Genomic DNA, 13,244 nt, shown 5'->3' with positions numbered 1-13,244 from the left:
CTTATGCTAAAAAATCTTGAATTGGTCCCTGTAGACCACTGGAAAATTTGCCTGTTTATTACTGAGTACACTTCTACTTACTTTCACTAATACTTCTTCTTGGAACACCTATGTTCACCATAACTGATGGTCCCTGGCATATCTCCTCTGAAGTTAGTACTGTCAGATGTGATATTTAACTGGGGGGGGGAAAGTGTCTTTTTGGATCTCCATTGGCTTATGGCTCATGAGATGTCACCTTACTCAATGACCTATATGTTTTAAGAACCAAATTCAGAACTATAATTTTTGACAGTGTAAAAATGCATTTTGGTACAGCTGGTGCAGGGAAACTTGGCATCTAGTGAGAATTTTTATTATCACTTGTAATCAGCATAGCTGACAGAAGCCTTTACCTCTTAACCAGTGCAACAGTAAAATGAAATATTTACCATAAAGGCTAATTAAACTAAAAAACATCTGACTTGCTGCTTATTTGCACTACTGCTATTGTAATTCAGTGGGTCCATCAAGTATACTGACAGTTTTGCAATATTAGGAGGGAGGGAATTAATGACAATTGTTTTGTACCCTTATTGGATAAAACTCAGATAAAGCTCCAGCTTCAGTAGCACGGGATGGATCACAGATGGCTTGTGGAAATGCTCAAAAACACACGCTGAGGCTTTGTCCTGTCAGATGATCACCTCTCCTGCAAGCAAGCTGACATCCACCTGGGGCAGGTAACTGGATGCTTGCATGTGTCACATCTCACCTACAGGTGCCCACCATGTGCCACACACCTCATGCAGCTGCTCTTCCCTCTGGTGCTGATGTGTCAATGGGACTGCATGATCAGGGAGCAAAGAAGCACCTGATCAGATGAGATGTCTTCCACTGCCAGAATAAATCCATATTTTGGTGGCTGCAGTTCACATCTAATCTCTCTTCACTAATCAGCTCAGGCTGGTGTGGGTTGAGTTGGATCCATGAAGTTTAATAGCAGAGAACCTTGCTTTTGACATACAATTGTGATATTAGAATCAGTTAGGCAAATATAATTCGTTGGTTCCTACTGAAGCTAACACAGCTGCACAGCAAGACCTGAAAGCATAACTGAGACCATTATTTCTTGTTCTGCTGAACAAAAAAGCAATGCTCTCCAGCCTAAACCGTGTATATTCTGCTATCTCAGAGCCAGCATTGTTACCCAAATTTCTGCCTGTCCAGCTGAGCACAGCACCTACTTCTAGAGTGTTGTGACTACTTTAGGTCAGTCGTATAGAAATGGGGTATAGGTGATTTCACCATTTCTGTTTGCATAAATCTGCAGGCATTTCTAAAGAGTTTATGCTCCAGCTGGTCTGTAAACTAAGTCACACAAGGCCAAGCAAGTTGTCATGACATCAGGCTATGTTTGATCCCACAGTGTACAAGAGGATCAGACAGACTTTAATATTAAAAGTCTTGGCACAGAGTCCAGTAAAACACCTAAATGGTTATAATGTATTCATTGTCTAAGTTATTTGAAAGGGAGGCATTACAGCCTGTACAAAAATGCAATTAAAGGCTAAAACAAACCCAAAAATCAAAATTATGATGATGCTGAAATTAACATTCTAGTTCAGAAAAACAGCTCAGTGTTTTGAGGACTGCCACAGAGCCATTGTGAGGGACCGTGGACTCATGCTTGCTTGTTATTTCAACAACCTACAAATACCAAGGGAGAGATGTATTTTCTCTTGCAGAAAAATACAGAAGAATTTTAACTTAATCCTTCTTGGTTTTGTCCTTCAGATAAAAATGATAAAGTAGGCAGTATTCTGAAGTTACAAGAAGCAGTGAGGCTGAAATTCATTCTGCTAAAAGAAAGATTTTTAAGGAAGCAGGAGCTAATCTAAAAGAGTCACTTTATAAAAATAGACTCTTAATAACAATTATAAAAACAAATATAATTTTCTACACACAAGCTTGCCATACCTGGAAACTTTATTGTGCAGACAGGGTGAACAATCAAAGATGCATCTGTTTGCTTTGAGCTCAGATGTCTCTTTGCACATGTAAATGATCATAAAATATGTGTCATAGGAGATACTATTGAACAGAGGAACTCTTTATACCACTGAAAAATGAATACTGAAATTCTTGTTGCAGTAAAATCAGTGGTGTTTCCCCCACTGGCTTCTATCCTGATAGAATTTCATTTTTAGATCTTCTTTTTCAAATGACAATATCTGAAAGGATACTTAGAGTATTGTCCTGGAAGAATCTGTACCATTCCACTCTTACCCGAGTTGCTAAGAATCAGTTCAATTTTTGCTTTTTAAAAATGGATGATTAGAGTATTTGTACCTGAAGGGGAGACTGATGGTTATGGTCTGAAGAGAAGTGGGATGTTTTTTTCACAGGCAAGAAGCTCTGCACCACATATTTTAAAAGACCAATATGTACATTTCCCTGCAAAGTGACATGCACAGCCTTGCATAAGGAACTAAAGGATATAAAATGTCTCTTTTCTTTATGTTTGCTATTCTGATTTCCACCTTCTAAAAATTCTTTTCATTCCTACTGTGTGAGCAAACCATCATTTACAGGTGACCTCTAACTAACTAAATGTAGTACACTACTGAGTTTCAGATACCTGAAACCATTAAAGGTATACTCACAAGAGCTTATTTCTAAAGAATTTATAGCTATTTCCACACAAGATTTTAGCACTGATAATACATCAGCTTTCACATGCCTGGCTGCCTAGTACAACCTCTAGCCTTATGGGCAATGGGGCTCACTATAAAGTACATCAAAGTACCTGAAGAGAGGGATCAGCAAAGTCAGCGTCCTGGGGGGGTGACCACTGACAGGAAATACTGAAGAGACAAATAAGCTTATCTTTTCACACCATTTTTCAGTGATAGCAGTTCCTTAGGCACTGAAAAGGCACTCTTTCTGACATTAACCAGCTATGTTAGTTATGTTTCACCTCTTTCAGTTACTTATTATGGCTGGCAAGGTGTCCATCACTGTCCCTATAGACTGCCTGGGAACAAAGGACTCATCTCCTTTGAGAAATCAGCTGGGTTCATTTAGATCATCTCCACCATCTTCATAATTATATTCCTGGCTGCATGAAGCAAATATAGGAGTCTTCACACAGCTGCTTCAGGTGGCAGAGCTATGAAGTCAAGTTTATCCCCTGGAGAGGGAATACTGGGATGCTCCTACTTCCATTAGCAGAGCTATTGAAGGAGCTGTTGATTGTACAGTCATGCAGCAAATATTCTGTGCACTCAGGAAATTATCAACTGTTTCTGATAACATTCTGTCTCAAAATTTTCTGCTTCATTATCCCCTTTAGATGTGGGTTTGGGATTCTGTATAGGCAGACACAGCACAGCTCTCTGCACCTGCTGTGTAGAAGTATCCCTAAAGATAAGAGGTGATGGATTGCCTGAAAATTAAGAGAGTCATAAAATCAGCAATTTTGGCATTCCCTTCAGATAAGCCTTCATAATTGGATTTGTCCCAAAAAGGATGGTTAGACAGTATGTGGAATCCTGAGTTAATGGGCAAGTCTTTGGTGTCTGTTGAACATTTTTGCACATGGCTTCAGAGGAAAAACCACATGTATCTTACATTTTCTTGCAGATTTTTAAAATAGTGGATGATCTTAATTATATTATTTTGTGATAGTTGTTTGGATCAGAGTGAATTCCTTCATAAAACGCTCTTCATTAAGAATTTAAGGAGGATATGTTTTTGACATAGAGTGCAAGCTGTTGTTTATCAAAAAAACCCAGAAGAGGATATTTGTGTGGGATAGAATTAAATGCTCTTTGTATCTCAGCCTATTATTTCAGGTCTCTATTTCCTTCAGAAGCCAGTGGAAAATGAAAGAATTTTTTCTTAGATTTGGAAAGCAAAAGAACAAATTTATAATGTACCATTTACCTAAATTTTATGACTAATGGTATTTACAAGTATATGTTGAGCCAATGTCACAATTTTTAATCATGAATATAATTGTTCTGAGACAGTCTTTTAGTCATGAATAATTTTATATTTGGCTGACTCATTTTGGCTTGCAATTAAATGTGTGTATGTTTTGATATTTAAAGATGAATACTGGATATTATGCCAAGAAGTAATCAAATTATTTTGCATGTCTTATTTTTTTGCAATTCAGATGTGTTTAGCTAATTAGACTTCGTCTTGTTCTCTAATTAACATACTTTTTTTTGGTTTCTAATGACTCTTTTATCTCCTTGATAGTCTCCTTTTAGGAGGCTAAGCATTGAGATAAAAATATATTCTGGTTCTTAGGAAATAATAATCTATTGTGTTGAGAAACATGTAGCTGAACTTCATTTTGAATGTTGTTTTAAATATTTTTAATCACTTGCCACTACTTTTACTTAAAGCTTCAACCAGGATCTGTCAACGTACTCACAGTCAGGTCAATTGTTGCAGTAACTTGGCATGGCTGTATCAGGCCAATAAATGTGCTCTTTTTCACCAGCCTCAGATCTGCATCATATCTTGTCATTTTGTCATACTAAATTTTTGCTGCAACTCATGCAGTATTTCAATTGAAGTCAACTGCTTAGCATTCAAGATTTATGTTCTAAAAATCCTTCATCTGGATCCATTATCTAAGCTTTCAGGTGTATTGTGTAGCTGTAGTATCTCTTGATCACTTCCTCTTTTTAGAGGTAAGTTATAACATCCCACAGTGCAGCTCAGTCCAAATCATGGCTCATATGTCCATATTTTGTATAAAAGCAAACATCATATAAGAGTGATCTTTTAAAACCACACATGGTATTTATGATTTCATGGAGAAATCTTGCTAGATCTTATTGGTTTCTGAAAAGCCTGACTTTGAGCTAACACCAAGTCAGAACCTCAGAAAGGTAAGCAAATGGCTTAGACCCTCCAGATACTTTACACATAGAAAACAGAAGTGGAGTTAAGGGTTCCTAAGGAAATTGGGAAGAAACCTAAAATATTTAGGCACCTCAAATGAATGGAAGCCTGCTGAAAGTCAACTGCAAACTTAAACTCCACAGATCCCAAAGGATTATTTTTATTTCAATTTTTTAAAAAACTAAAGGTATTTTACCTGCTGCAAGTTTTTTTATGGTTATAACTGCATCACTTTCTGTTTATGGCTATAACAGTTATAACTGGATCAATTAATGCACTGTTGCATGAGACTTATCTGAAATGCCTTTCTTCCCTGTTACTGCAGAGGAAGTCTGGAAGAAGGTGTTACAGACCTGAAATGTTTTTTCTTTTGCTTCAACTTCTGTCTGGACATCTAGGAATGGAAAATTCACTGGACTACACACTTAACTCTTACACCCTTCCTCTGTTCTTCCACTTAGCTCCACCTTTTACAGCTTACAGTGGATGGACACCCATCCAGGCCATGGAAAGATGAATTATCTTGCTGCCCATTAATACCCAAACCACTGAGGTTATTTCAGTCCAAGAATGTTTCCAGTCTATTTGTAACACTATGGAATGGTCTTCATTTAAAAGCAAAATTGATCATTACTGTTTGAAAAATATTGTTTTGTGCTGTCAAGTGGATCTCACCAATGCTATAAAATTGAGTAAATAAATAAATGGAACTAAGAAACTAAGGAAAGGTTTAGTTTTAGTTTAAACTCTGCATTTACAGAACTCCTTTGCATTTACAGTGATCCCCCTGGATCACTGAAGAACTTTCAACAGCCTTTGAAAATCATCAATTAATGCATGGCATATCAGTATGAGAGGGAAAAAAAAGGCCAGAACGCCTGTGGCCATTGTGGGTACAGAATGTTATGTGGCTGTTTTTCATCAGTGGTAAAGAATTCTGACTGGTGAAGAAAGAAAGAAAACCAAGGCATTTCCTCAGAAGTGTGCATGTACACACACACACACACACACGCGCACACACACACACACACACACACACACACACACCACACACACACACACACACCCCCATACGCACACACACACACACACTGCTCTTTTATCTTTTCTGGCTTGCTATGGATTTTGTGCTGCTCCAAATTTCTGAGGAAGTACTTCTAAGGGAGTTGCACTCTTTTGTTCTTTCTCTTTCATTACTGGTGTCAGCAGTTTTTAAATCTCACATTATAAAAATGATATTACAGATAAGGTCTGGCATAATTAAATGATGTATAACAAGTTTTCTCATTCTCATTTCACTTGATAAGGCTGCTTTTGAAAGCTATTCACTGTAACAGAGAGACAAAAAATTAACTGCAAGGAAAAAAAGACCAGACACATTCTCTTTCTTCAGAGATGGACAGAATAATCATCCACTTTGAAGTAATGTAGATGGAAAAAACCAAAACCTTGCTTAAATATGCATATCAGTTTTGATTAGTTAATGGCTTCTTTCTTTGGACAATATATATTATCCTGAATATATATCATGTCAGTGTTATAAGTTTGAGGGCAACAAAACACTAATGAAGTATGGATCTTGAAAGAAGCAGCAGTCTTTTGAATTTGCCTATGAAATATTTTAGAAAATACCAGGAAAAAGTCCTGACAATTTTCCCTGTTACTTTGTACTTACACATTTGGAAACCAACTAGAATCCAAGATCTCACAGTGTCCCACACCCACGGGAGCTTACAATTCAGTGTCTGATACCCTTGAACTTGTAGCAAAGGCTCAGCAAGGATAAAGGATTTTTTTAATATATGCTTGTTTTAAATACTCTGACTTTTCTTTTGGGATTTTTCTTTTGGAATAGCTTTGTCTGTATTATAAATAAGGTGGAATCTACTCCAATTACCTGAAAAAAATTGGTAAAAGATATGACTGACTTTAGAGATTGTGAGTTCTTTCAGAGCATTTCATATTTATCTTGGAGTAAAAAAAAAAAAAAAAAAGGAAAGAAAAACAACTCTAGGTTGTCTTACCTTCTGAGAAGAAAGAGACTTGATTGTGAAGAGCTAGAGTACTTCAGACTCCTATTCATGGCATTATGTAGGCACAGATGAGATTACAGTCCCTTTTTCAGGGGCTTCAGAATACCATGAAAACTACTTTTTGAATGCTCTTGGGATAGTTTGTACTTTTTCTTGCTTTGAAGGGCTTCTTGACAGATTTTCATAAGGTTGAGTTGTTAGCTAACTCAGACAGACAATGATTTTCTGGGATTGAGATTGCCTAAGTGTTTCTTTGAATTCAAACCCCAACAAGTTTTGCTTAAAAGTTCTAAACCAATGCCATTGAAAATGTGGCCTAAAAAGAAAGCCCTTGTTTTCTCTTCCTCAAAGGAGTAGCAGACTCCATTTGATCAAAATCCCAAAAAGAAAAGGTTAAGGGTGTATATCTACCACTCTGTTCCACTGGGCCGGTTCATGTGGATTTTCCGCTTTTGCCCTTTTTGTAAGACTGTCTGTAGTACTCAGAAGCCTCGGGTACAGGTTGCAGGAGGTCCGGGTGGTGAAACAGAGCTATGAAAGAAAACACACTCCACAATTAGGATTGGCTCAGGAAAATGGGTAATATAAGAAAGCCCCACTGCTCTTTGTTTTCTTGACCCCAGGGACTATGTGAGCTCTCAGGCTGTATCTGGTAACATGCAGCAGTAAGTGACAAAGAGCCACATCAGACTCTTGTTAGTTCTGCTAGTGTGCCCATGAGCCCTTTGGAACAAGTTACAGAGAATCTCCTCTTTGCTCTTCATTATAAATACGTGGAAGCATGAGAAGCTCTGCAGGGCTAAGTCTGCCCCACATCTCTGTGAATGATGGGCAAAAGATGTACAACATGGGCAGATTAGAGAGGTAGGACAGAATTTATCTTCATTGCTGGGAGGAGGGGTGATCAGCTTGTAGAGGCTGAGTACAACCTGTACTGGGGCCAGCTGCTGCCTTAACTCACTGGAGGAGCTGACAGCTGACCCTCCATCACATGGAGCCCTGCATTATTCCTTTCCTTCCAAAGCACTCAGGGAACATGGAGAGAAGACTGCTGTGTTCTGTGCACATGCCTGTCCTGTCAGAGGCCACCTTAGTGGCTGCTCCCTGTTTGTAGTGTCTAAGCCACAGTCACTTCACAAAATCAGTTTCAGCTTCCTCACTTAACATCTTACATTTAATATTTGTTAGTTTCATTTAATTTATCTAGCTAAAATCCCACATGATAAATCATGTCTAATCACTGCTCAAGCATTCAAACTATTTCTGCAATAATTTGTGCCTGCTGATACGTGAATTTGGGGGTGTTTGATCTGCTGGCTGCTTTAGAGAAAAGGATTCAGCATGGGAGTCTGGGATGCAATCTGTGCTAGGTTTCTTGCTAAGTTTCTTGATTCCTGCATAGTGGGCTCTAAAACTCAAAGCATTAAGTTTTAATTTAATGCAAGTTGAATTTCTTAAAGGGTTTGCAATGTTAATTTAGCAGTTTATAAACTGCATTTCTGTTAGCCAGTGCCCTGCAAAATTACTGATATTTGTGTGGATCAAGGACGTTATCTGCTCTACATTTATGTTTAATATAGAGAGTGGATCATCCTCAGGCCAAGACATTTCTGTCTGCTTTTTAAACTTTAACCTTGTGTAAAAATCTTGATTTGGCTAGCAAAGCAGCAGTGTATAGCCTCTGAATTTGACAAGCTGAGAAATGGAGTTAGCTCACAGGAGAAAATAATTGTTTGGTGACCTCATTTTCCTCTCCAGGGTATCATATAGCAAATAGAGGTGACCTACTAGCTCAGTGGAACCATAGAAAAGGCATGGGTTGAAATCTCAAGAAAATACTCTTGTGACACAGATATTTCCTCATTAATGACAACAACAGAGAAAGAAACAACAATAAAGGTCTTAGTTGCCAAAATTGAAAGAGAAAGGTACAGGCTTTTCCAGGATGAGGTTTAATGTCCTGGACCATTTTCCTTTCTGTAGCCTTCAGCTACCAACATGAGAATTGGTACATGCAATTCCAAGGAATGCTGACAAAGGGACTATGTGTGGTTGGACTGATTGCAGTCAAGGTGTTCTGGATAACCAATTTTAACCTTCTATCCAGCTGCTCAGCAGGTGAAGCTAAACACCAAATTTAATCTTGTTTTGCAAATATATATTTCTTTCATATTCCTAGGAAATCAGGGAGTCCCTTTTTTGTTTGGTATTAACTACTAATAACTGAGCTGGAGATTAAATGCAATTAATATGCAATAGTTTAAGAATATCCTCATGATAATCAACAAAACATACAGAACTCTCTGTGTATCTAAGTAACTGTCACACACATTCTGGAAAGTCTTTTCCCTGCCTGGAATTCCAGATAGGTCCACTTACAAGAAGCTGTATCTTCATCACTGACACCAACATTACCAGCTCCCAAACCACACAGCCACGGTGGGGGTGTGAACCCTCTTGTCCTTATCACTTTCAAACCATTGAAGAGGCAACTGCAGCAGCTTCCTGGAAACTCTGCTAGTGCATTTTACTGTTTACCAGGTGTCTTAGAAACTCCCTGAATGAGACACAAATCAAAATGAAGTTTTTATTTTGCAAGCTCAAATAAGAAAAAAGATCCAGCACATTTAGAAAAAAGTAAACCAAGATAATAACAAAACCACAGCCCTTTAATAGATTTTTTTTTCTGCATTTTTATTCAGTCCAATATATTTTTCCTTCTATGCATTGTCATTCTGCACTCATAAGTAACTTTTTTTTATTAAAGCTTTTGTGGTCTCTTGTAGACAAGATTTTGCTTTCCATTTAAAAAGCACAAAAACATAATTTTAAGTATTTCAGGGTTTTAATTAGCTGAAGCTGAAACTTACAATTATATAACAAAAGCACCAATAAATACATTTTATTTAAAACTTTTACACAAAGAGCTATTAATTTCAATTTGTGAATGGATGAATTATACCTGATCATTGATAGAAATTTAAATAGTGCCTAGTAAAGCTTTCACATAGGGTTGTACAATTCCTAATTTGACTACAATTAATTAAGTTTTCACAAAATATTTTTTAGTCATAATTGTTTTTATTCACTTTACCCTGCATTTGAGAGCTGTGATGCTGTGGTGCAACTGTGGCATTCCAGCACTGGGGCACCTTTAAAAAGAGCAAACTTCCCCAAATATTTGATTGTCAAAAAAATGTGTCAACCATAAATTGTGACAATTTGAAACTGAAATCAGCATGTGAAACTTAGAGGAAGAAAGTCAGTGATAGAATAGATGTTATAAGCAAAACCAGGAGTAAATATAATGTGTGGAATTTGGTCTCTCCTGGATTTAATAGAACATTAATGTCAGAGCCATGAGAGCACTGATGACCCTAATGATGTTGACCAGACTCTCCTGGGACTCCCATCTACATCTTCTGCCCATGGGCCTTGAAACCCATTTTAACTCAGGCTGAGCCCCAGTCCCTATGCACACCATGCTGTAGAGATGTCTGTTCCCATCCCATTGCACACTTGAGCCCTTTGGATACCTGTATTGTGTCCAGTCTTGTCTGCAGCCCTGTCTCCCACTGCTTCTGATGGAAGCCTCAGGGTGGCTGTGGATGCACCCTGTTTCCAGCTCCTGTCGCTGCTGGCCCTGCTCAGGTGCTGCAGGACTGTGCCCTGGTCAGTGAGAGCACTTTCTGGGCTGGGATCCCTCAGCTCCTGGCTTACTCTTCCTTAGGATCCTGTTCTTGCTGCTCCATGACAATCCAAGAAAGGAAAAATTTTTTTTTTCTTTCCTAAATTGCTGTGTGATCTCTATATAATACTCAGAAAAGGATAAAAAGCAGAGCATAAGTACTTCAAGGATGCCCAATACTCAAGAGAAAGGCAATCCACTCACTGCTTGGAGACTTGGAGCCTGCAAGGGATAATACTGTGTCTGACAAAAGAGAGGCAGATGAAAGAGAATCAGGATAATCCTCTCAACTGCTAAGAGACCTTTATCATGTAACACGAGTGTTCCAAACAGCAGGAAATGTTCTTTATTCTTGGTTAATGTTTAAAGGCTTCAAAGTATGATATTGATATAGCTGTGAATGAAAAGGACAAATTTTGCTCATAAACTTAGCTCCAGGTTTTCTCTCTTATTTTCTATTCAACTTTTTGCTTCTCTCTAAATACTGACAAAATTGTTACTTTGAGAGACAATGACAGCAGTTGAAAACAGTTTGGTTGACTCCATGAACTCAGGTCATAGCACAAAATACCTTGCCTTGTGTGGGTTGTAACACTCATATTTGCCACTTTATCACTGGAAAGGTGGGAACATTACAGCCTGCACAGCTCTTTTGAACTCCTAATTTCCACTTCCAGGAAACCCTGATATTAGTAAAACTATAGCTTATCTAGGAACCAAATGCACAAGTTTAAAAAATTTGCCACAGACAGAAATTTCTGTAAGTGCTCTCTTTTAGAAATAATTTCTTTGTTTAGCAGGGGTATTTCCCTAAGAGAACAGAAATAGCTATACTGAGTTTTGGATGCTGTCAGTCAGGAAGATGCTTTAGATTCCTTATGATGTTCCTCGCTCCTGGGAGCAGCGCCAGATCTGGTTCTCTACAGAAGAAGTAGGAATCTGAGGCTTGCTGTGACATTGCAAGAGCAAGTAAATTCAGAAACTCCCTGGAATCAGCTTGCATTTCAGCAACGATTTAAGGAGGTAAAGATTATTTGTGAAGCAGCATTTCCTTAAAGATAAAACAAACCCCAACAACACTGACTCTCACACTGCACTGTGCTTTCCTTGGTGCTGGTACAATAACCGCTAATTACTCAGATGTTAATGAGTTGTTAATTGTTTATACAAAGTGGGATGGCTTCAGCAAGAGATACTCTGGTGTCAGAATACAAGGTGGGACTCTGTATTTTAACATAAAGTTTGGAAGGTTTGAAAATAGGTCTCCTGCTTTCTTGTGACATACTTAAATCCCTGTAAAAAAGGATATTCTGGGGAGGATACAATTTTTTTTAAAAATGAGCTTATCTGCTTCCAAGAAATGTATTTAGTAGGTGGTGCTTGAGCAGCAACAGGCATATCCCATAGGCCTGGAGTCAATGTGTACCTTCATTCCAGAGACAAAACTTGCTGATATAACTCTTGAGCATCCTTGACTGGCAATGCCAGATCTTTTTCCTCAGCTCCCTGGCTTCTGGAAATACTCTTCTTTGATTGCATGTGTTTCATTCTCTGTTGTCCAAGGCACATGAGCACCTATTCTGAATTCCACTAAACACCATGACTGCAGCTCTATTGGCGTCAAGCACCTGCCTGTGTTATTCTGAGAACCAAAGCCCAGGTTACTTGTGGAACAGTCCAGAACCAGACCTGCAAAGGAACACAGAAAATCCCTGGAGGAGTCAGGTTTCTCAGCCTAGTCTGGGAGAGTAGTAACTAAATCATTAGACAGCCTCCTCTCTCAGGTGCACTGCATAAATGGATAATGTGCAATAGGTAGTTGTAGATTAATGAGATTCATTTGGAACATCAAAGAGTGGATGTTCCCTTGAGGATTGTGATTCGAACTTGCATACTTTCAGTGTAGCAAATCTGTACCACTTTACTCTTAGTATTGGCAAAGTCTAATTTTGGCAATATTGGGCTGTGGTAGCTAATTAGGTAAGAAGTAGAACAATATATCTATCTATACAGTTCCTTTACCTAGAAAAAAAACCTTTCTCATCCCATTCCATTTGGTTGTCCTTTTATAGAATCTTATTACTATTGTTTGCACTTTTCTCACAAATACAATGAATGCCACCTTCACATTAAGCTGCTACTGCCATTGTTCACACTACTTCTTGATATTTGAGAAAAAAATCTGTTATTAAGATAATAAAATAACAGCACAGTTATAGGATATAATATCACTGGATGATATTTCAAGCTTCAGAACGTTTTATGTTTCTTCAGTAGTCTACTTTCCAGGGTGATTTAGTTCATTTTTGCTCTTATATTCCAATAGCAACTGTAGCAGAAAAACCTATTACTATCTGGACAAGCTAAAATGCTGCAGCTTTCCTCTTAAGATGCAAATTTACATACATGGATTGATGGTGACATCTTTGCCACGGGAGGTAGAGACGCCTGCTAGGACCAAGCTTGCAGGATTCCTGCAAGCTGATTCAAAACACAGGGGTCTGTCAGAAAAGACAGATGAAAAACATTATACTAATCTATAAATTGTCTGTTGGCTACCCATTGGAGCCTGGTTTTAGTTCAGCATGCTGGTCCTTATCTCTAAAGCCTTAATATTTAGT

The sequence above is a fragment of the Lonchura striata genome, chromosome 6 (assembly GCF_046129695.1).
Source record: "Lonchura striata isolate bLonStr1 chromosome 6, bLonStr1.mat, whole genome shotgun sequence".
In the NCBI taxonomy this organism is placed as follows: Eukaryota; Metazoa; Chordata; class Aves; order Passeriformes; family Estrildidae; genus Lonchura; species Lonchura striata.
Note: the sequence above shows the minus strand (reverse complement) of the source record.